General features: G+C 38.1%; 1 protein-coding gene across 1 annotated transcript in view; it reads right to left on the reverse strand.

Annotated features, from left to right (window-relative positions):
* Positions 1 to 6,544: 6,544 nt before the first annotated feature.
* Positions 6,545 to 22,644, reverse strand: part of CD1D (CD1d molecule) — a 111,983-nt gene continuing 95,883 nt past the window's right edge. Inside the window, exon 10 of the transcript XR_014055245.1 lies at positions 6,545 to 7,772. The gene's annotated coding sequence lies outside the window, so the exon portion shown is untranslated. The remainder of the gene's footprint in view (positions 7,773 to 22,644) is intronic.

Consider the following 22,644-nt stretch of genomic DNA (forward strand, 5'->3'; position numbering starts at 1 on the left):
TGTGTTTTTTTAACAAAGGTGTCTTATAGATATCCAGACTTCAGAGACTGTTGGTATGGCTTAAGAAAGTAACCTGTAACTTCCAAAATGTCTATAACTCTGTATTGTTTCTTATTAATAATTGTTACCCTAGTATTTACATTTAAATAGACATCTCCGCTTTCTAAAATGTAGAAATAATTCTTAATTTTCTTTATTTCTTTTTCTGACTTTTCTTCATTAAACATAAAGGAAAACAATACATTTTCTTTTTGAAATGTAGAAAGTAGAAAGAGTCACTCTATTGGTTAGCAAGATTTATAATAAACCTAGAGTAATTAAGATTACTACATTGCATTGACATGAGAATAGACTTATAGAAGAAAGGATCAGAATAAGGGGTCCAAAAACAGACCTACGTATATACAGATGGGTTCCAAGGGGTTGCAAAGAGTCAGACACGACTTCACAACAGGAAAATATATACATAAGGACACAAATTACACCATAATTAATACTTCATATCAATGTTATTCATCAATAACTAACATTGAAAAATGCAATTTTACCTCTATTTCACACCACACACAAAAATCAAGTCTAGGTATATTGTACTGTGTGCTCAGTCTTATCCAACTCTCTGTGGCCCCGTGGACTGTAGCCCACTAGGCTCCTCTGCCCATGCAATTTTCCAGACAAGAATACTGGAGTGGGTGCCATTTCCTACTCCAGGGGATCTTCTCGACCCAGAGATCAAACCCACATCTCTTGTGCCTCCTGCATTGGCAGGCAGATTCTTTACCACTAGCACTACCACTAAGCTTTGACTAGTCTATCTAGTCAAAGCTATGGTTTTTCCAGCAGTCATGGATGAATGTGAGAGATGGACCATAAAGAAAGCTGAGTACTGAAGAATTGATGCTTTTGACCTGTGGTGTTGGAGAAGACCCTTTAAGAGTCTCTTGAACTGCGAGGAGATCAAACCAGTTAATTGTAAAGGTTATTAGCCTTGAATATTCATTGGAAGGACTGATGCTGAAGCTGAAGCTCCAATACTTTGGCCATCTGATGTGAAGAACTGACTCATTGGAAAAGACCCTGATGCTGGGAAAGATTGAAGGCAGAAGGACAAGGGGATGACAGAGGATGAGATAGTTGGATGGCATTACCGATTTGATGGACCTGAGTTTGAGCAAGCTACAGGAGTTAGTGATGGACAGGGAAACATGGCATGCTGCAGTCCATGGGGTAGTAAAAAAACAGACATGACTGAGCTACTGAACTGAACTGAGCACCACCTGAGAAGTCCCAGGTATATTGTAGATATAAAAGGTAAAATAATTAAGCTTCTCAGAAATAAAATAGTAAAGTGGTTTGCAAGGTGGGATTCCCAGATGAGCAGAATCAGCATCATCTGGAAGTCATGAGAAATTAAGTTCTTAAGCCTTTTCCCTGACTTAAAGAATTAAAAACTCTGGAGGTTTGTCTCAACAATATGTGCTTTAAAAAGCCTTCTAGATGATTCTGATGTCCACTCAAATTTGAGAACCAGAGACTGAGGAGACTATTTCATCATGACCACCAGGTTTGGGTAAATAATTTACAAGAGTAGGATAAAATCCATTAATAAGGAATACTTTTCATCAAAATGCAACTTAAAGACAGTGAAAAGTATCCAGAGACTGGTAGATACACTCACAATGCATATCAAACAAAAAACTAGTATAAAGAACTTATAAAGAACTTCAATTCAGTAAGTTAAACACTGAATTTTTTTTCAGTATGGTGGGAAAAAATGGTGGTGTGGTCTCCTCCCCAACACACACACACAAACACACACAGACACAAAGAGCTAAAACCTTAAACTGGTACTCCGCAGAAGAGTGTATCCAAATGGCTAATAGGAATATGAAAAGATGTTAAGTACCATTAGTCAACAGGGAAAATGAAACAAAATAACAATTGGATGCACTACACATCCATCAGAAGGTTAAAATTAAAAATGTTAATATATCAATATGATTGAGGATGCTAATAAGAGGGAAGGTAGACTGGTATAAACACTATGAAAATCTGTTTGTCAGCATTTATTAAATATGAAAAGTGAATATAACCGTGACCCAGCAATTTCATTTATATGTATATTCCCAAGAGAAATGAGTGTTTATGTTCACAAAAGATGTGCAAAAAAGTGTTCAAAACAGCATTATTCAATATAGCTAAAATCTAGAAATAATTCAAATGTTTATCTATAGTAGAACAGGTAAATTGTGGTATATTCACACAATGAAATACTACATAGCAATGAAAAACAATAAATTACTACTACATGTAATAACATGAATAAATCTCACAAAAATAATGTTGGATGAAAGAAGGCAGACACAAAATACATCTCACTGTATGATTCTGGTAACGTAAAACTCAAAAGCAAAATCAAAACTAAACTCTGGTCATAAAGATCAGAGTATTCTTTTGTCTTTAAAAGGGCATTGACTGTGAAGTGGAGCCATGAGGGAAATTTCTGGGCCTGAAAGTATTCTTTGTCAGGACAGTGGGTTGTGCTTAGATACTTTGCAGAAAGTAGATCTAAAATAGGAAAGTCAAAATACACTGCAATGGCAAAGGAAGGTTTATAAGCAAGACCTTATTTAGGGACATGATACCAGTTATTAGGAATGGGAGACTCGGTAAAACAGGAGAGAAAGCCAGTACAATGTTTTATTATCAGAGTGTTCACCACTATGGAAAACTAGGAAGGGGGCCCATTGGAACCCTCTGCTCACATAGCATGTGTATCAGTGTTCTCAGCCTGAGGGATCGCAGAGGAGCACATATCCATGACCCGTGTCCCCTAAGAGTCAGGAATTACCCCAAGTGTGGGAGTGTTAATTCCCCCACACTTGCAGTTTTGAGCATCCAAATGTGATGAGCAGCTGCTCACAGGTGTCCCAACCACATCATGAGAAAAGTCTTAGTGTAAAAATGCAGAAGATATGCAGTGCAGATGATGTTAGGCTCTCTAACCAGTTGCCTTAGCAATGGCTGGGGGGAAATCGTGGGCTGAGAAGATGTGAAGTAGAACATAAGAGGTAATACTATCACATTTTTGTGAGAAAATAAATAGAAGAGAATATATTCATAAAGTCAATTTTTTTCCCATAGGGAAACTTCCAGTATGCCACAGTATGGTCAATAACTGCTTAACTCTAGTGGTGAAATACAGACATTCACAAGCATCAAGTTACAATTTTTGTTGTTCAGTAACTAAGTCCTGTCTGATTCTTTGCTACCTCATGGACCGCAGCACGCCAGTCTTTCCTGTCCTTCACTATCTCCTGGAATTTGTTCTAACTCATGTCCATTGATTCGGTGAGGCCATCCAACTATCTCATCCCTTGTCACCACCTTCTTCTGCTGCTCTCAATCTTCCCTAGCATCAAGGTCTTTTCAAATGAGTAAGTTCTTCACATCAGGTGGCCAAAGTATTGGAGCTTCAGCTTCACCATCAGTCCTTTCAATGATTATTCAGGGTTGATTTCCTTTAAGATTGATTAGTTTGATCTCCTTGCTGTCCAAGGGACTCTCAAGAGTCTTCTCAAGCACCACAATTTGTAAGCATCAATTTTTCGACACTCAGCCTTCTTTATGGTCCAACTCTCATATCCTTACACAACTACTGGAAAAACCATATCTTTGACTATATGGATCTTTGTCAGCAAAGTGATGTCTTTGCTTTTTAATGCACTGTCTAGGTTTGTCATAGCTTTTCTTCCAAGGAGCAAGTGTCTTTTCATTTCAAGGCTGCAGTCACCATCTGCAGTGATTCTGGAGCCCAAGAACATAAAATCTGTCAATTATTCCCCTTCCATTTGCCATGAATTGATGTGACCAGATGCCATGATCTTAGTTTTTTTAATGTTGAGTTTTAAGCCAACTTTTTCACTCTCTTCTTTCACCTTCATTAAGATGCTCTTTAGTTCCTCTTCACTTTCTGCCATTAGGATGGAAAATTCTATGTAGCTCAGCTTTACTTCATTCTGAATCAAAAACTCTCTGCCCATGTGGACAGTCACCTGAAGTAACAGCCGTTCATCTGTTGGGACACTTATCTTAATCCACTGCTTTAAGAAAAGCAGGCAAACTCACTTTGGTACCTTGTAAGTAAACTATTTACAAGTTGGACCATAAAGAAGGCTGAGCATCGAAGAACTGGTGCTTTTGAACTCTGGTGCTGGAAAAGACTCCTGAGAGTCCCTTGGACAGCAAGGAGGTCAAACCAACCAATCCTAAAGGAAATCCACCCTGAATATTCATTCGAAAGATTGATGTTGCAGCTGAAGCTTCAATATTTTGGCCACCTGATGTAAAGAGTCGACTCATTGGAAAAGATCTTGATTCTAGGAAAGATTGAAGGCAGGAGGAGAAGGGGACAACAGAGAATGATATGGTTGGATGGCATCACTGACTCAATGGACATGAATTTGAGCAAACTCCGGGATAAGTTTCCCCAGAGGAGAAAAGCAAACTCCTTCCCTAGTGAAGGACAGGGAAAGCTGGTGTGCTGCAGTCCATGGGGTTGCAAAGAGTCAGACAGGACTTAGTGACTGAACAACAATCCCTAGTATTTAGGGAAAAACTACTGGGAGTTTTTGTCATAAAGAGGTGTTGAACATTGCAAAAGCTTTATTTGTGTCCATTGTTTATTCTCCCATATTCTGTTAACATAGTGAGTTATGGTTAATGATTTTTGTGTCTAAGTTTTTAAGAAATATTAATGTATAATTTTTCCAAGGTTTAAACTTTTTATTTTGTATTGGGGTATAGATGATTAACAATGCTGTGGTAGTTTCAGGTGAACAATGAAGGGCCTCAGCCATATATATATATACATGTTCCATTCTCCCCAAACTGCCCTCCCACGCAGGCTGTCACATAACATTGAGCAGAGTTCCATGTGCTATACAATAGGTCCTTGTTGGTTATCTGTTTAAAATAAAAGTGTGTAAATGTCCATCCCAAACTCCCTAACTATCCCTTCCTCTGGCAACCATAAGTTCATTCTTTAAGTCTGTGAGTCTCTTTCTGTTTTGTAAGTTCATTTGTATCATTTCTTTTTAGATTCCACATATAAAGGATGTCATACAAGAGTTCTCCTTCTCTGTCTGACTTACTTCATTCAGTATGATCATCTCTAGAAACATCCACATTGCCATAAATGGCATTATTTCATTCTTTTTAATGACTGAGTAACATTCCACCATGTATATGTACTACATCCTTATCCATTCCTCTGTTGATTGATATTTAGATTGCTCCTATGTCTTAGCTTTGTGAACAGTGCTGCAATGAACACTGGGGTGTGTGTATCCTTTCAGATCATGTTTTTCTATGGATATATGCCTAGCAGTGGGATTGCAGGGTCATATCGTAGCTATATTCTTGGTTTTTTAAGGAATCTCCATACTGTTCTCCATAGTGGCTGTACCAATTTACATTCCCACCAACAGTGTAAGAGGGTTCCCTTCTCTCCACACCGTGTTCAGCATTTATTGTTTGTGGATTTTTGATGATCGCCATTCTGGCTGGTGTGAGATGATTATAGTTTTGATTTACATTTCTCTAAAAACTAGTGGTGTTGAACATCTTTTCATGTGCCTCTTGTTCATCTGTATGTTTTCTTTGGAGAAACGTCTACTTAGAGCTTCTGCCCATTTTTTGATTGGGTTGTTTGTTCTGATGATGTTAAGCATCATGACCTGTTTGTAAATTCTGGAGACTAATCCCTTCAGTCACATCATTTGCAAATATTTTCTCCCAATCTGTGGGTTTTCTTCTCATTTTGTTTACTGTTTCCTTTGCTGTACAAAAGCTTTTGAGTTTAAGTAGGTCTATTTGTTTGGGGTTTTTTTTTGTTTCCATTATTCTGGGATCAAAAAAGATACTGCCACAATTTATATTAGAGAGTGGTCTGCCTACATTTTCCTCTAGGAGTTTTATAGTATTCAGTTTCACATTTAGGTCTTTAATACATTTTGAGCTTATTTTTGTGTGTGGTGTTAAAGAACGATGTAACTTCAGTTTTTACATGTAGCTGTCCAGTTTTCCCAGCACCATTTGTTGAGGAGACTGCCTTTCCAACATTATGTACTCTTGCCTCCTTTCTTTGTCATAGATTAATTGACCATAGGTGCATGAGTTTGTTTCTGGGTTTTCTATCCTATTCCATTGATCTATATTTCTGTTTTCCTGCCAATGACTTATTTTAATTTTTTTCCTTTCAATTCTATTAATCTTTATATCATGAATTTTGAAATTCTGTTACCAGGTACATTGGCAACTAGGATTTTTGTGCCATTTTTATAAACTGATCACATTATCATTATGAAATACACCTCTTATTTACTATTTCTATTTCTTCAGCCTCTCTTGTCTATTTGAGTTTACACTACTTGCATCATTTCTCTTCATGCTGAAGAACTTACTATAGCATTTCTTAGTAAGTCTATTGAGAACAAATCTTCTCAACTCTCATTTATTAGAAAATATCTTTATTTCATCTTTCTTTCTTTTTTCTTTCTTTTTTTTTTTTTTTTGGCCATGCCACATAGCTTGCAGGTTGCAGGATCTTAGTTCCCCAACCAGGGATTGAACCATGCTCTCAACAGCTATAGCACAGAATTTTAAAAACTGGACCACTAGGGAATTCTCTCATCTTATTTTTTTAAATGTACTTTTGCTTGATATAGGATTCTAAGTTGACATACTTATTGGGTTCTTTTTCAACACTGAGAAGATGCCATTCTATTTTTCTTTAGATTAGTTTTCTAATGAGAAGGTAAACTTCATTCTTATTATTCCCCTGTATGTATTATATCTTTCTGATAGAAATAGAAAAGAATAGGGGGCTTCCCAGGTGGCGCTGGTGGTAAAGAATCTGCCTGCCAATGCAGGAGACATAAGAGACAGGGGTTCGATCCTTGGGTCAGGAAGATTCTCTGGAAGAGGGCATGGCAACCCACTCCTGTATTCTTGCTTGGAGAATCCCATGGATGGATAAGCCTGGTGGGATACAGTCTATAGGGTTGCACAGAGTCAGACAGGACTAAAGCAACTTAGCGCGCATGAACACACACAGAAAAAAATAATAAATAGTTTAAAGAATCCCAGTAGGAGATTAAATTCAGAGAGGAAATCTAAGGGAGTTTGGGAGACTGTAGTAAGCTAACAACCACTCCAGAAAAGAAGCTAGTAAACTAGCATCAGTCTACACTACCTTGAAGGAAGACCAGGCACATTCACGCACCATGCACACTCAAACCACAAATTCTGATTGTTGAAACACATAATAATAGATATGGGGTCTGAATCTTGTTACATGATGTCAGGGCACTTAAATAGTAGCATCTCTGCATGGAGCCAAGGCAGGAATATAGGTGAAAGGGAAAAGACATTGGTGAAAGAGGACATTACACCAAAACCTGAGATGAATTAACCATGCTTAGTATAAGATACTATTCTTTTGCTACTACACATATGATTTAAATAGTATCATGACAGTCCTGGTTAAACCATATAGGGTCAAAGGAGGAACTAATGATGTAAGCTTTGACATCTGCCCAAGAATGAGGAAGAAGGTGGTCTTCTACTCCTCCTCACTTTATGTTTGTTTATAAAGTCCACTCAGTCCTCTGGGCAGCACCCTCTCACCTGTTCAGTTGTATCTCTCACAAGCATCATATGCTTAATAAACTCATGCTTTGTCTGTCACTTTGCTTCTTCCTGAATTCTTTCTGCAACAAGACAGAAAAATCTGAGCTTCAGTAAGTCCTGACTCCAAGTGAGGACTTTCATTTTAAAAATTGTGTAAGCAAGTCCCCTCCTTTGGTCAGGAATTGTGTTGTCGATTCTAGTCCCAATCTGAGAATAGCTTGGTTGTTTCAAGCTTGATACCCCACATCAGAGCATCCAGGATAGGGAATTTGTTGGTGGTCCAGTGGGTAAGAATCCACCTTCTGGGGGAACAAAATGGTGGAGGAGTAGGTGGACATGGAGTACATCTCTCTCCATGGATACATCAGGAACACACCTTCAGACACAAAAGTGCGTGTAAAACACCAGCTGAGAGCAGACAGGAGTATCTGACCAGTGGAAAAGAATATATAGAACCACACAAAATCTCAGTAGGAGGAAGGAAACGGGGAAAAGCAGGAGTGTTAGCAGGACTGGACCTGCCCTCAGCAGGTGGGGGAGGTGAAGCAAGGTCTGATCCCCACATCAGGGCAATTGTCTGAGTCAGAGGAGAAACATTTAAGGCTGAGAGTGAAACAGCTGATCTGTGGCAGCCTAAATGAAATGAGAATCAGACAGTCCTTGCCGCAGCCATACATACCCCAGAAAGGGATGCAAGTGCCGTAGAAGGCGCAGCGGCTGGGAGCCAGAGTTTAGGGATTGTGGAGCACCTCCAGGGAGAGGGCTGTTGTTGCCTGCAGAGGAACGGATGGAGGGGATGTGAGGGGAAGAGATTGTGGTGGGAAATTCCTGTGAAGGAATGCCAGGCAGACATGGAAGCAAGGAGATACTGCTGAGTTAGGTGTAGGAGGGTGCAGCCATCATTATAGCCTCTCTCTACCCACACGCCAGCATCAGCAGCTGAACAATAGAAAGTCTGGCCCATCAAACGCCTGCCCATCAAACACACTGAACTACAGAATAGGACTCCAGCCAGGGGGGCCCCTCTATATACCTAATACACCGAATAACAGAGAAGGACCCCAGACAAGGGAGCCCTCTAAGTGCCTGAACCTGAATGGGCGGAGATACGGAGAAGACAGGCCAAAGATGCCTTTTGATCGCCAGCTATAAGAGGCTTTAAAAAAGACTCTGATATTGTCATAACTCCTGCGGTGGAAGCAGTCCGTGTCCCTGCACCTGGCACTGCCAGGGTCCCCGCAAGCCAAGCAGCTGCGCCACCTTCATGCTCAACCATCACTGGGGCAGAGCTGACACAGGCAAAAAAAAGTTTTATAACTATGTGTGCAGAGTCACTTCAGTCGTGTCCAACTCCTTGCAACCCTGTGGACTGTGGCCTGCCAGGCTTCTCTATCAGGCGTTCTCAAGACAAGAATACTGGAGCATACTGGCCAATACTGGTTGCCCTACCCTTCTAGAGCACTATATTTCCTGCTGCCCTAGCCACCAACTCCCCTGAATACCTGGTGCTGCCAGAACCCCTGCGACCCAAGCAGCTGCACAACCTCCCCACCTGGCCCTCACAGGGGCAGATCCAAGTCCTCCAGGGCAGCCTCAGGAGCAAACCCCAGTGGACGACCCACATGCAGAGGTGGAAATAAAACCACAAGTGAAACCCAAGGGCAGTGTGGCTAAGGTAGAAGACCTAAGTTGCAGATTAAATCCATGCGATCAACTAGGCAGATTCTGTGTCTCTGGAATATATAAAAGAACATTGAGAGCCCCCACAAAAGAAAACACACTAGTTCTGATAGCTGCGGACATTGGATGCAAGAACACACAGGAGTAGGACCCGATTAGAACTTGAGCTGCCTCCACGGCAGGTCCAGAGACCAGCACAGTTTTGGAGGGCATCCTAGAGAAGTGAGGTGGACTGTGACTCCCAAAGAAGGAAAGGACTCTGACAGCAGTTACTCAAGAAAAACATTTATTATTCTTATGCTTTGATTTGTTCTGTAGATTCTCTTGGATTTTTTCCTTTTTTTTTCATTTTCACCCCCTTGTTGTAGTTGTCGATTTTATTGGCACTATGAAATCTAATTAAGCTTCTGAGCTTTTTTTTTTTTGCCTCAGTCACATTTTTTTATTGTTGTTATAAACCTCTGCCTCTACATTGGGCTTTTGCAGTTCTGTGGAGTGTTCCTTCTTCCTTTTTTTTCTTTTTTTTAATTTTAATTTTTAATTTTTTAAAACCTAGTATTATTTTTTATACATTTATTCCTTTGTTTGCTTTTCCAAATGTTCTTTTCCCCTTGCAGTTAATCTTTAATGTATATAAATTTTCTTTATCTACCTCTATTTAACTTTGCATATCTATTTTTTCTTTCTTTACTTTCTTTCCTTTCCTCTCAACATCTTTGTTAGTTTTGTTTTCATTGCTTTATTCTCCACTTGGCACCTTGCTTTTGTTTTGTTTTCCAGTCTGTGCTTTAGTTAGTTTTGTTCTTAACTGGTAGATATAATTTTTGATTTCCTTTGTTCATCAGGTCAATCTATTGTATTTTATTTTTGTTGGACTGTTTTTATTTTGCTTATGGGTGTAGATGTATATATCTATATTCAGTCACACTTTTTATTGTTGTTATAAATCTCTGCCTCTACATTGGGCTTTTGCAGTTCTGTGGAGTTTTCCTCTTTTTATTTTTCTTTTTTTTTTCTTTTTTCTTTTGTTTTTTTCCCTTTCTTTTCTTTTTCTTTCTTCTTCATTTTTTATTTTATCTATTTTAATTTTAGTTTTTAATTTCTTAAACATATTATATTTTTCTCCATTTATTCCTTGTTTGCTTTTCCTACTGTTCTTTTCCTCTTGAAGTTAATCTTTAATGTACATAAATATTCTTCTTTTACCTCTATTTAACTTTACATAACTATTCTTTCTCTCTTTTCTTTCCTCTCAACATATTGTTAGTTTTCTTTTCATTGCTTTATTCCCCACTTGGCACTTTGCTTTAGTTTTGTTTTCTAGTTTGTGCTTTAGTTAGTTTTGTTCTTAACTGGAAAATATAACTTTTGATTTCCTTTGTTCATAGGGACAATATACTGTACTTTATTTTTGTTGGACTGTTTTGATTTTGCCCATGGGTGTATATGTATATGTGTATATTCCATTATTTTAATTATTATTTGCCTGATTTTGTAACTGCCATTTGTCTGGGGTTCATCTTTGGTTTCTCGTTTTGGGGTATTTGTTTTAATCTCACTTAATGCCATAACAAAGCACTTGTGGAATTCCTGACCAGAAATCAAGCCCTGAGCCTCTGGAATGGGAGCACTGACTCCAAGACCCAAGGCTACCAGAGAACTAACCCTAGGGAATATCACATAGTGAGAATTCACATAAAAGAAACCACTTGAATACAAGACCTGGCATCACCCAACCACCAGTAACACCCTGTGCAGGACACCTCAGCTAAACAACAAACAAAACAAAAATACCAAATTAATCATCAGCTTGGTTGAATGGTTCTATGAAAACCTACAAGATCTTCTAGAGCTAACACACAAAAAACATGTCCTTTTCATTATAGGGGACAGAAATGCAAATGTAGGAAGTCAACAAATACCTGGAGTAACGGGCAAATTTGGCCTTGGAGTACAGAATGAAGCAGAGCAAAGGCTAACAGAGTTTTGCCAAGAGAATGCACTGGTCATAGCAAACACCCTCTTCCAACAACACAAGAGAAGACTCTATATATGGACAACACCAGATGGTCAATACAAAATCACATTGATTATATTCTTTGTAGCCAAAGATGGAGAACCTCTATACAGTCAGCAAAAACAAGACTGGGAGCTGACTGTGGCTCAGATCATGAACTACTTATTGCCAAATTCAGACTTAAATTGAAGAAAGTAAGGAAAACCACTAGACTATTCAGGTATGACCTAAATCAATTCTCTAACAATTATACAGAAAGTGACAAATAGATTCAAGTTACTAGATTAGATAAGCAGAGTGCCTAAAGAACTATGGACTGAGGTCCATTGTAGAGGAGGCAGTGATCAAGACCATCCCCAAGAAAAAGAAATGCGAAAAGGCAAAATGGTTGTCTGAGAAAGCCTTACAAACAGCAATGAAAAGAAGAGAAGCAAAAGGCAAAGGAGAAAAGGAAAGATATACCCATTTGAATGCAGAGTTCCAAAGAATAGCAAGGAGAGATAAGAAAGCCTTCCTCAGTGATCAGTGCAAAGAAATAGAGGAAAACAATAGACTGGGAAAGACTAGAGATCTCGTCAAGAAAATTAGAGATACCAAGGGAAAATTTCATGCAAACATGGGCACAATAAAGGACAGAAATGGTATGGACCTAACAGAAGCATAGGAGATTAAGAAGAGGTGGTAAGAATACACAGAAGAACTATACAAAAAAGATCTTCATGACTCAGACAATCACGATGATGTGATCACTCACCTAGAGCCAGACATCCTAAAATGTGAAGTCAAGTGGGCCTTAGGAAGCCTCACTACGAACAAAGCTAGTGGAGGTGATGGAATTTGAGCTATTTCAAATCCTAAAGATGCTGCTGTGAAAGTGCTGCACTCAATATGCCAGCAAATTTGGAAAACTCAGCACTGGCCACAGGACTGGAAAAGATCAGTTTTCATTCCAAGCCCAAAGAAAGGCAGTGACAAAGAATGCTCAAACTACCATACAATTGCACTCATCTCACACACTAGTAAAGTAATGCTCAAAATTCTCCAAGCCAGGCTTCAACAGTACATAAACTGTGAACTTCCAGATGTTCAAGCTGGTTTTAGAAAAGAAAGAGGAACCAGAGATCAAATTGCCAACATCCATTGGATCATCGAAAAAGCAAGAGAGTTCCAAAAAAAATCGACTTATGCTTTATTGACTATGCCAAAGCCTTTGACTGTGTGGATCACAACTGTGGAACATTCTTCAAGAGATGGGAATGCTAGACCACCTGAACTGCCCCCTGAGAACCCTGTATGCAGGTCAGGAAGCAACATGGAACAACAGATTTATTCCAAATCAGGAAAGGAGTACATCAAGGCTGTATACTGTCACCCTGCTTATTTAATGTATATGCAGAGCACATCGTGGGAAATGTTGGGCTGGATGAAGCACAAGCTGGAATCAAGATTGCTGGGAGAAATATCAATAACCTCAGATATGCAGATGACACCACTCTTATGGCATAAAGTGAAGAATAACTAAAGAGCCTCTTGATGAAAAAGGAGAGTGAAAAAGTTGGCTTAAAATTCAACATTCAAAAAACTAAAGTCATGGCATCCAGTCCCATCACTGCATGGCAAATAGATGGGGAAACAGTGCAAACAGTGACAGACTTTAATTTTGGGGGCTCCAAAATTGCTGCAGTTGGTGACTGCAGCCATGAAATTAAAAGATGCTTGCTCCTTGGAAGAAAAGTTATGATCAACCTAGACAGCTTATTAAAGAGCAGAGACATTACTTTGCCAACAAAGATCCGTGTAGTCGAAGATATGATTTTTCCAGTAGTCATGTATGGATGTGAGAGTTAAACTATAAAGAAAGCTGAGCACCGAAGAATTGATGCTTTTGAACTGTGGTGTTGGAGAAGACTTTTGAGAGTCCCTTGGCCAACAAGGAGATCAAACCAGTCAGTCCTAAAGGAAATCAATCCTGAATATTCATTGGAAGTGCTGATCCTGAGAATGAAGCTCCAATACTTTGGCCACCTGATGCGAAGAGCTGACTCACTGGAAAAGACCCCGATGCTGGGAAAGATTGAAGGCAGGAGGAGAAGGGGATGACAGAGGATGAGATGGCTGGATGGCATCAATGACTCAATGGACATGAGTTTGAGCAAGATATGGGAGATGGTGAAGGACAGGGAAGCCTGGCGGGCTGCAATCCATGAGATCGTAGAGTCGGACATGACTGAGCAACTGAACAACAACAAAGAATTGTGAGATTAAATATTTCTTCTAATTCCTTTTTGTACAGAGCTGCATTCATGGTGAAATAAGGGAAATCCCATAGAGAACCAGACAAAGAAGAAATGAGGCAAACAGGAACTAGTACTTGGGCATATGAGACACTGTCTCCTGCACTAGTAGGTGGATTCTCTGAACCACCAGGGAAACCATGAAATTCTCTTTGAAAAGGTTAGATATTAAAAAAGGAATAATATAAGAAGAGAAAGAGACATTATCAAAAACAACCAAGCAGATTAAGCCTCTAGAAATAAATATTCTAAGCACTATAATTTAAAACTCAATGCATATATTAAGCAACAAAAGAGAAAGCAATTTGCAAGTACTTGTAGATTGGGGGATCTGAAGAATTTCCTATAATGCAATACAGAACTAAAGAGCTGTTGAGTATGAATTAAGAGATGTAAAGACTATAATCAAATCTAATATAAGCCCAATAGGAATTTCACTAGGAGAGAGAACACATAGGAGAAGAGGAAATATTTGAAGAAATAATACCTGAGAATTTTCCAGAATTAATAAGTCATAAATCTTTAGATTCAGGAAAGACAAAAGTTACAAAGCAAATTAATAAATTTGAAAAATGATGTTCATTTTTATAGTGAAAAAGCATCTCAAAGCTCACATTTCAGAAAGAAACATGTAAACCAACCATAAATGTAGAGTGTTGTGAATCAACCATTAATGTAGAGAGTGATAATTCTCTTGTGAGAGAAAGCACAGGGATGCAATGAGTCTCTTAAAATCCATTTTATCTACATTTGCACTTCTTACATGGCACTGCTCACTCAGAGCCCCAAAATATTGACTGTAATAATCATGTAGGACTGAGACAGTGAGACTACCTATCCTTGAGAATACTTTAAGTGGTTTTTAATTCAGAAATTTATGAAGACAGTAAGATGATTTGAGGGGCTTCCCTGGTGGCTCAGTGGTAAAGAATCCCCCTGCCAATGCAGGAGACTCGGGTTCCATCCCTGGGTCAGGAAGTTTCCTTGGGAAAGGAAATGGCCACCCACTCCAGTGTTCTTGCCTGGGAAATCCTATGGATAGAGAAGCCTGGCAGTCTACAGTCCATGGCGTCTCAGAGTCAGACATGACTTAGCAACTAAACAACAGAAACAACAACAAGAAGATGATTTGAAACTGAATCTAAATAATGAGCACCACAATTAACACTGTTACTGAGTCCTCTCATATTGCTCGCCATATGACAGGCCAATAAATCAAGAGATGAGTTGTTGGGGCAAGGAATAGCAACTTTATGCAGAAAGCTGGCAGACCAAGAAATACTAGACTCATGTCTCAAAGAACCATCTTGCTTGAGTTAGAATTCAGACTTCTTTATACTAAAAGGGAGGGAGTCGAGTCAAACATTTCCTGGTTCTTGTCAGCCTTGGTAGGGGGATGGAGAATCGGAAGTGACATGTTAATTCAGTCCTTTCTGCATTCTTTCACAGGTGGGCCTGGTCAGGATGTTTCTTGTGATGTAAACAAAGTTATTTTACTAATGCTCATAACCTGAAAAACGGGGTTCCCAGACATAGGTCGTTTTGTGCAATTGAAGCTTATAGGTAACATACCTTTAGTGTTTCGCTTGTAATAGAATACAAAGTTTCTTCCCTATTAAAACTCCTTGTGTGCTATAGATTTACTTCTAATTCCTCAACAAGAAGCTAATGAGATTCTTGGACAATTAGACAACATTTTCTTGGCAATACTTCTTAATGGTTCTTACCTGTTTCAGCAATTACTAGATAATAAGGATAATAGTACCACATCTGTTAAGTGCCTCTTTGCTTACCAATTGTGTTTATACCTTTCTTTTTTCAGTTTATTTTCTGAGGACTTTTATAAGATAGAAAGTGGATGAAGTCATTCTTTGCTATACACTTGCTCAATGTTTACCTTAAGAGTATCCTACAAAAACTATTTTAAGAAGACTTTGATTTTCCCTAGTATGTTCTGAAAATGTTGCCAAAAATTTAGTTATTACGCTGGTTTAATTGTTATATGCTTCTTTATTTGGCTACCTTGCTTAATGCCCAATCATCTAGAAGAAAACCTTACCAACACTTGATCCATTACTTTGTTAGTGTTGCTGTAACAACTACCACAGACTGGGTGACTCAAACAACAAAAATTTATTTCCCACTGATCTAGAGGCTAGCAGTCCAAGATCAAGGTGTCATCAGTTTGACTTCTCCTAAGGTCTCTCTCTTCAGCTTGTAGATGGCCATCTTTTCACATCAAAGTCCTCACACCATCTGTGCGTGCACATCCCTCTTGACTCTGTGTGTGTCCAAATTTCCTCTTCTCATAAGGATACCATTCAGGTTAGATTAGGGACACCCTAACAGCCTCATTTTAATTTAATTACCTTTTTAAAGGCTCTCTCCAAATATAACTGTGCTCTGAGATCCTGGGTATTAGAGATTCAAAATATGAATTTTACTGAGACATGATTCAGCCTATCACACTGGATATGTGTGTGTGTGTGTGTTCTCAGTCATGTCCAACTCTTTAAGACACCATGGACTGTAGCCCACCAGGCTCCTCTGTTCATGGGATTTCCCAGGCAAGAATACTGGAGTGGGATGCCATTTCCTTCTCCAGGGAATCTTTCTGACCCAGTAATAGAACCCACATCTCTTGTGTCTCCTGCATTGACAGGCAGATTCTTTACTACTGTGCCACCTGGGAAGCCCTTACACTGGATATATTTACTTTCAAAATATTGTTCACTTTATCTCTTTCACTTTTCAAAATCTTGTTGGCTTTCAAATGTGTTTTTTAACAAAAGTGGCCTATAGATATCCAGACCTAAGAGACTATTGCTCCGGCTTATGAAAGTAAGCTTTAACTTCCAAAAAGTCTATAATTCTCAATTGTTTTCTTGTTAATAATTTAGTATTTACATCTAAATAAACAACTCTATTTTCTAACATGTAGAAATAAGTCAGACTTTTCTTTATTAAGCCCAAAGATCAACATTATATTTTTCTACATCACTACATTTTAGAAAACAGAGATGTCTATTTAAATGTAAAGATCAACATTATATTTTACCTCTCTTTTCACAAGGTACATTAGAAGAAAAGTAGAAAGAGTCACACTCTAGTGGTTATCAAGGTTTATCATAAACCTAGAATAATTAAGATTAATTTACTATGTTGAACTGGCACAGGCAAAAATTATAGAAGAAAGTATCAGAATATCCTTTATTCTGACCCATATTCGGACCCATACATATACAAATGGACTCAAATCACAATTCATTTGTACTGCATATGAGTGCTATTAAACAATCAACCAACATTGAAAAAAGTACAATTTGACCCTTATTTGTCCATATAGTCAAAGCTACGGTTTTTCTAGTAGTCGGGTACAGATGTGAGAGCTGGACCATAAGGAAGGTTGAGTGCGGAAGAATTGATGCTTTTGAAGTGTAATGCTGGAGAAGACTCTTGAGAGAGTCCTTTGGACTGCAAGGAGATCAAACTAGTCAATCCTAAAGGAAATCAACATTGAATATTCATTGGGAGGGCTGATGCTGAAGTTGAAGCTCCAAGACTTTGGCCACCTGACGCGAAGAACTGACTCACTGGAAAAGACCTTGATACTGGGAAAGAGTGAAGGCAGGAGAAGATAGGAGTGACAAGAGATGAGATAGTTGGATGGCATCATGACTCAATGGACACGAGTTTGAGAAAACTCCAGGAGATAGTGAAGGGCAGGAAAGCCTGGCGTGTTGTAGTCCATGGGGTAGCAAAGAGTCAGAGATGACTGAGAGACTGAACAACAACAACAAAAACCCTCATTTCATACCACACAAAAATCAAATCCATCTATATTGTAGATATAAATGTAAAAAGTAAAATAGTTAAGCTTCTCAAAAATATAAGAATACAGTGGCTTGCAAAGTAGGATTCTCAAAACAGAAAAATAAGCAACTTCTGGAAGCCATAAGAAATGCAGATTCTTGGGCCTCTTCCCTGACCTAAAGAATTAGAAACTCTGGAGGCAATTCCCAGAGATATGTGTTTTAAAAAACCTTCCAGATGATGCTGATGCCCACTCAAGTTTGAGGACCATAGATTAAGGAGAATATCTCAAGTCCTTGGAGTAGGGATAAATAATTTTCAAGAGTAGAATAAAATAGCCATTAAGAAAAATAGCAGTAGACTGTATCCCACTAGCAAGAAATCCTTTTAATCATAATTCAACTTTAAGAGAGTGGAAAGTAAACCAAGACTGGTAGGAAATATTCTCAATGCCTATTCAACAAAGGAGAAGTATGCAGAAATTATAAATAATTTCAATTCAATAAGAAAAATGCCCTCCCTACCACACTACAGACACACACACGCATAGCTAAAACTTAAACTTGTACTTCTCAAAAGAGTACACGTAAGTGACTCAAAAACATATGAAAACTTGTTAAGTACCATTAGTTAACAGGAGAAAATGAGCCAAAATAATAATTGAATGTTCTATACCCCCACAAGAAGGGTTAAAATTAAAATGATCAATAATATGAAATATGAGTGAAGATGTGGATAAGATGGAAGGTAGACTGAGATAAACACTATGAAAATCTGTTTGCCAGTGTTTCTTAAATATAAAAAGTATGCATAATTTCATCTACATGTGTATTCCCAAAAGACATGAGTGTTTGTTCACAAACATGTAAAAGAAATGTTCAAAACAGCATTGTTCAACATAGTTTAAATCTGAAAATAATTCAAATGTCTATCCACAGTAGAATGAATAAATTTTGGTATATTCACACAGTAGTATAATATATAGCAGTGAAAAATAATGTTACTGCTGAATGTCATACTAAGAATAAACCTCACAAAAAAATTGTTGAATGATAGAAGGCAGACACAAATAGGTCTTACTGTATGATTCTAGTAACATGAAGTTCAAAAGCAATCAAAATTAAACTCTGGACATAGAGATCAGAATATTTGTTGTTTTGAAAAGATGTTGACTGTAAGTGGAGCCATGAGGGGCTGAAAATATTCTTTATCAGGGCTGGGGGTTGTGTTCAAGTTCCTTCCAGAAAGCAGATCTAAAATAGGAAAGGCGAGAAAGTCAAAGGACACTGCAATGACAAAGGAAGCTTTATAGGCAAGACTTTACTTAGGGACATGATACCAGGTATTAGAAGTGGGAGACTTGGTAAATACAACAGAAGAGAAAGTCCATGTATTATCAGAGTAGTCACCACTCTGGAAAACTAGGATCTGATCCCACTGGGAGCCTCTGAGGAATTCCACAGATTGTGGCTCAGTGCTGTAAGCCTGAGGGATACGAGGGTAGCACATATCCATGACCTGACTCATGTCCCATAAGAGCCATGTTCCCCTGTGTACCAAGGAGTGTTAATTCCACCACACTTTCAGTTTTGAGCATCCAAACATGATAAGCAGCTGCTCACAGATGTCCCAACCACATCATAAGAAAAAACTTAGTGTAAAAATGCAGATGATGTTAGGTTCTCTAACCAGTCGTCACCTTAGCAATGGCTGAGGGAAAATTACTGGACTGAGAAGATGTGAAACATAAGAAGTGCCTGACACTATCTGATTTTTCTGAGCAAACAAAAAATACATTCACAAGATCAATCAATTTTTTTTCATAGGAAAACTTCCAATACACCAGTCTGGTCAGTAACTGTTAATCTCTCAGTGACATCTAGTGGTAAAATATGAACATTCACAAGATTCAGTTTACAGCTTTTAATGGTGTCTAAAAGGAAATTCCTCAGTAAATTCTATGTAGCCTAGTTTCACTTCATTCTGAATCAAAAGCTCAGTACCTGATGTAGAGAGACACATGCAGTGACAGCTATTCATCTGCTGAGACCCTTATTTTAACCCACCACTTCAAGAAGAGCAGGCAAACTCACTTTGGTACCTTGTAAGTAACTATCAGTACATTAATGTGGGGAGCTTTGTAGTAAGACTTTGCTGTAAGTGGAGACTTTTATCTGACTTTGGGCTAATTCCCCCCATATTTTTCCCATGGTTACAATCAGCCTTAAATGTGATCTCTACATTGCATTTGTGATCTAAAAAATCCTAATTTCTCCAGCTTTGGGGAATCACTCTAGTTAAATCTTCAAATTAAAATATCTATGAGATATGACCCAGCAATCCCACTGCTGGGCATACACACTGAGGAAACCAGAATTGAAAGAGACCCGTGTACCCCAATGTTCATCACAGCACTGTTTGCAATAGCCAGGACATGGAAGCAACCTAGATGTCCATCAGCAGACGAATGGATAAGGAAACTGTGGTACATATACACAATGGAATATTACTCAGCCATTAAAAAGAATACATTTGAATCAGTTCTATTGAGATGGATGAAACTGGAGCCCATTATACAGAGTGAAGTAAGCCAGAAAGAAAAACACCAATACAGTATACTAATGCATATATATGGAATTTGAAAGATGGTAACGATAACCCTATATGCGAGACAGAATAAGAGACACAGATGCATAGAACAGTCTTATGGACTCTGAGGGAGAAGGTGAGGGTGGGACGTTCTGGGAGAATAGCATTGAAACATGTATATTGTCATGTGTGAAGCAGAACATCATTCCAGGTTCGATGCATGGGACGGATGCTCAGGGCTGGGGCGGTGGGATGACCCAGGGGGATGGGATGGGGAGGGAGGTAGGAGGGGGGTTCGGGATGGGGAACACATGTAAACCCATGGCTGATTCATGTCAATGTATGGCAAAAACCACTACAATATTGTAAAGTAATTGGCCCCCAACTAAAATAAATAAATTTATTTAAAAAAATAAAATAAAATAAAATATCTATGAGAAACTATACCAAGCAAATTCTTTTAAGCCAATTTAATTCCATTATTCTAAAATCACAGTTAAATAAATTATTGTTTCCCAATTTTATTTATATATTTATTAGAAGCATATGCATTGGGATAAATTTTTCATATGAAAAAAATTATACACGATAAAAACTAATTGTAAAGTCAAATGTTAAATATTACCTGTAAAAGTATTGTTTTTATCAGGTTTTCTTTTTTTGTAGCCATTATTTCTACCAAAATGCTTTAATGACCTGGGAGAAGGGATTGTTACTAGAGCCTGAGATGAGAAAAAGTCATACAGAGTTGGCCAATTTGAGAGGAGCAATGATCTTTATTTGAGGGACAGAGCCAGCCCCAGCTAGGGCCACAAGTCAGATATATTTATAATACTAGTTTTAAGCTTCTTATCTGTTAATTCCAACATCTGCATTTCTATGAATATGTTTCTTTGGTTTGTTTTTATGTGTCCCATTTTTATCACATATCTCACAATGCTTTGTGATATATTGGACATGGTTTACAGCTAACAGTGGAGATATAGTTATACAACTCTTTGCTTTATATTTATTTCCAAGAATGTGAAATCTCTTTCCAACATGCGACTATTAAAGAGGCTATTATTCATATAATCACTATGTGAATCTTATTCATATATCACTATGTAGCAAGTTAATTTTAGCCTAAGGAAGCAATTTTTAATATTGACTTCATCTCTGGCTAGCCTTCCTCCCAGTGCCAGAGCTGTTTCTGTCTAAGTCTAATCTCTTTGATCTTATCAATACACCAATACTGAGCTCACAGGCCACAACTACTGAAGCCTTCATGCTCTGGAGCCTGGGGGCCTGGTGGGAGTCAGATTTCAGTTTCATCATTTTGAATCCATGGTAGAGAGCCCTTTTTTCCAGGCACCTAGAATATCCTCTAGTCTCATGTATTCTCTAGACTAGGTCCACAATCACTGTCCGTTACCCAGCCAGGGAGAACTGTTAGTCCAAGTAAATTATTGCTACATTTGAGAGTCTTCAAGACTGCAGTCTCTCCAACATGTTCCCACTATTGTTAATCTTTCATCTGTCTCAGTCTTAGCAGGCTTTCTTCTCCAATGCTGCCTCCAGAAACTTCCATTTCTTGATAGTCATGTATAAAGAGCTCTTCTCTCTGAAAATCAGTCCATCTGGGGTTTTCTTACACCCACTTCTCTTCAATAGTTTCATATATAAGCACAAGTTTTATAATATCTAATTTTTTGGTGTTACCATGTGAACAAAGATTTTCCACATCCTCTCATATCCTAGTAAGGAAATTATTTATTGTATTTAAATTGTAGCCAAATAGTGAAGGAAATTATAGTTCTTTTATCTATAACTTATCTGGTTCTTTCCATAATTATCTCCTCCTGGGTAAAAGGAAAAGAAAGAAGAAAAGAAGGTAGTTCTGTTAAAACTCAGTGTGAGATCAAAAATTCCATTTTTCTGTCATGAGCCTAAAAGAGCCTATGATAAAAATATAAACCAGATGAGGTATATCCTCTGGGTCTATGATTCACAAAAGTTAAAATATGTCTAACTCCTCTCCTTCAAATGGAAACAAACAAAATGTGTAGAAAATGAAAAAATTAGCAAAAGACCACCAAAATTTTCAAAACAAATATTAACAGGGCTGAAGGGAAAATAGCAATACAATAGTAGTAGGGAAAATTAGATACTAGGAAGAAGCAAATAAATTTCTAGAAACATCCAACTACCAAGACTGAATCATAAAAAATAGAAAATCTGAACAGACCAATAACAACTAAGGAGACTGAATCAGTAATCAAGAACCTCCACCAAAAAAAAACTCTGATAAATTCTACCAAAGATTTATAAGACAATTAACACAAATTTTTATCCAACTCTTCTCAAGAATTGAAGCGGGAACACTTCCAAGCTCGTTTTATGAGGCCAACATTACTCTGACACCAAAGGCAGACACGGACACTACAAGAAAAGAAAGCTGCAGGCCAATATCTCTTATTGAACATGAATACAAAGTTCCTCAACAAAATAAGAACAAAAAAAATTCAATAGTGTGTTAAAATAATACTACCCTGGGCTCCCCTGGTGACTCAATGGTAA

The sequence above is a fragment of the Giraffa tippelskirchi genome, chromosome 5, assembly GCF_054371585.1.
Source record: "Giraffa tippelskirchi isolate mGirTip1 chromosome 5, T2T-mGirTip1v1.2.pri, whole genome shotgun sequence".
Taxonomy (NCBI): domain Eukaryota; kingdom Metazoa; phylum Chordata; class Mammalia; order Artiodactyla; family Giraffidae; genus Giraffa; species Giraffa tippelskirchi.